This window comes from Cetorhinus maximus, unplaced genomic scaffold (genome assembly GCF_964194155.1).
Source record: "Cetorhinus maximus unplaced genomic scaffold, sCetMax3.hap1.1 HAP1_SCAFFOLD_379, whole genome shotgun sequence".
NCBI lineage: Eukaryota > Metazoa > Chordata > Chondrichthyes > Lamniformes > Cetorhinidae > Cetorhinus > Cetorhinus maximus.
The window spans coordinates 373,530-376,195 of record NW_027596325.1 but is presented as its reverse complement, the minus strand read 5'-3'; positions in this window follow the sequence as shown (position 1 = coordinate 376,195).

Genomic DNA, 2,666 nt, shown 5'->3' with positions numbered 1-2,666 from the left:
GGGTAAGAGGGTCCAGTCCGGCCACTGGGTCAGAGAGTCCACTCCGGCCACTGAGCCACAGGGTCCACTCCAGCCACTGAGTCAGAATGTCCACTCCAGCTACTGGGTCATAGAGTCCGCTCCGGCCACTGGGTCAGAGTGTCCACTCCAGCCACTGGGTCAGAGAGTCCACTCCAGCCACTGAGTCAGAGAGTCCACCCCGGCCACTGAGCCAGAGAGTCCACTCCGCCCACTGGGTCAGAGGGTCCAGTCCGGCCACTGGGTCAGAGAGTCCACTCCGGCCACTGAGCCACAGAGTCCACTCCAGCCACTGAGTCAGAATGTCCACTCCAGCTACTGGGTCATAGAGTCCGCTCCGGCCACTGGGTCAGAGTGTCCACTCCAGCCAGTGGGTCAGAGAGTCCACTCCAGCCACTGAGTCAGAGAGTCCACTCCAGCCACTGAGTCAGAGTGTCCACTCCAGCCAGTGGGTCAGAGAGTCCACTCCAGCCACTGAGTCAGAGAGTCCACTCAAGCCACTGGGTCAGAGAGTCCACTCCGGCCACTGAGTCAGAGAGTCCACTCCAGCCACTGGGTCGGAGAGGCCACTCCAGCCACTGAGTCAGAGAGTCCACTCCAGCCACTGGGTAACAGTGTCCACTCCAGCCACAGAGTCAGAGAGTCCACTCCAGCCACTGAGTCAGAGAGTCCACCACGGCCACTGAGCCAGAGAGTCCACTCCGGCCATTGGGTCAGAGGGTCCACTCCAGCCACCGGGTTAGAGGGTCCAGTCCAGCCACTGGGTCAGAGAGTCCACTCCGGCCACTGAGCCACAGAGTCCACTCCAGCCACTGAGTCAAAATGTCCACTCCAGCTACTGGGTCATAGAGTCCGCTCCGGCCACTGGGTCAGAGAGTCCATTCCAGCCACTGAGTCAGAGAGTCCACTCCAGCCACTGGGTCAGAGTGTCCACTCCAGCCACTGGGTCAGAGAGTCCACTCCAGCCAGTGGGTCAGAGAGTCCACTCCAGCCACTGAGTCAGAGAGTCCACTCCAGCCACTGAGTCAGAGAGTCCACTCCAGCCACTGAGTCAGAGTGTCCACTCCAGCCAGTGGGTCAGAGTGTCCACTCCAGCCACTGGGTCACAGAGTCCACTCCGGCCACTGAGTCAGAGAGTCCACTCCAGCCACTGAGTCAGAGAGTCCACTCCAGCCACTGGGTCAGAGAGTCCAGTCCGTCCACTGAGTCAGAGAGTCCACTCCAGCCACTGGATCAGAGTGTCCACTCCAGTCAGTGGGTCAGAGAGTCCACTCCAGCCACTTAGTCAGAGAGGCCACCCCGGCCACTGAGTCAGAGAGTCCACTCCGGCCACTGGGTCAGAGGGTCCACTCCAGCCAGTGGGTCAGACAGTCCACTCCGGCCACTGAGTCATTGAGTCCACTCCAGCCACTGAGTCAGAGAGTCCACCCCGGCCACTGAGCCAGAGAGTCCACTCCGCCCACTGGGTCAGAGGGTCCACTCCAGCCACTGGGTCAGAGGGTCCAGTCCGGCCACTGGGTCAGAGAGTCCACTCCGGCCACTGAGCCACAGAGTCCACTCCAGCCACTGAGTCAGAATGTCCACTCCAGCTACTGGGTCATAGAGTCCTCTCCGGCCACTGGGTCAGAGAGTCCACTCCAGCCAGTGGGTCAGAGAGTCCACTCCAGCCACAGAGTCAGAGAGTCCACCCCGGCCACTGAGCCAGAGAGTCCACTCCGCCCACTGGGTCAGAGTGTCCACTCCAGCCACTGGGTCAGAGGGTCCAGTCCGGCCACTGGGTCAGAGAGACCACTCCGGCCACTGAGCCACAGTGTCCACTCCAGCCACTGAGTCAGAATGTCCACTCCAGCTACTGGGTCATAGAGTCCGCTCCGGCCACTGGGTCAGAGAGTCCACTCCAGCCACTGGGTAACAGAGTCCACTCCAGCCACTGAGTCAGAGTGTCCACTCTGGCCACTGGGTCAGAGAGTCCACTCCGGCCAAATGGTCAGATAGTCCACCCCAGCCACTGGGTCAGAGAGTCCACTCCAGCCACTGAGTCAGAGAGTCCACTCAAGCCACTGGGTCAGAGAGTCCACTCCGGCCACTGGGTCAGAGTGTCCAATCCAGCCACTGAGTCAGAGAGTCCAATCCAGCCACTGAGTCAGAGAGTCCACTCAAGCCACTGGGTCAGAGAGTCCACTCCGGCCACTGGGTCAGAGTGTCCAATCCAGCCACTGAGTCAAAGAGTCCACTCAAGCCAGTGGGTCAGAGGGTCCATTTCGGCCACTGGGTCAGAGTGTCCAATCCTGCCACTGAGTCAGAGAGTCCAGTCAAGCCACTGGGTCAGAGAGTCCACTCCAGCCACTGAGTCAGAGAGTCCACTCCAGCCACTGAGTCAGAGGGTCCACTCCGGCCACTGGGTCAGAGTGTCCAATCCAGCCACTGAGTCGGAGAGTCCACTGAAGCCACTGGGTCAGAGAGTCCACCCCGGCCACTGAGCCAGAGAGTCCACTCCAGCCATTGGGTCAGAGAGTCCACTCCAGCCACTGAGTCAGAGAGTCCACTCCAGCCACTGGGTCACAGAGTCCACTCCAGCCACTGGGTCAGAGAGTCCACTCCAGCCACTGAGTCAGAGAGTCCACTCCAGCCACTGAGTCAGAGAGTCC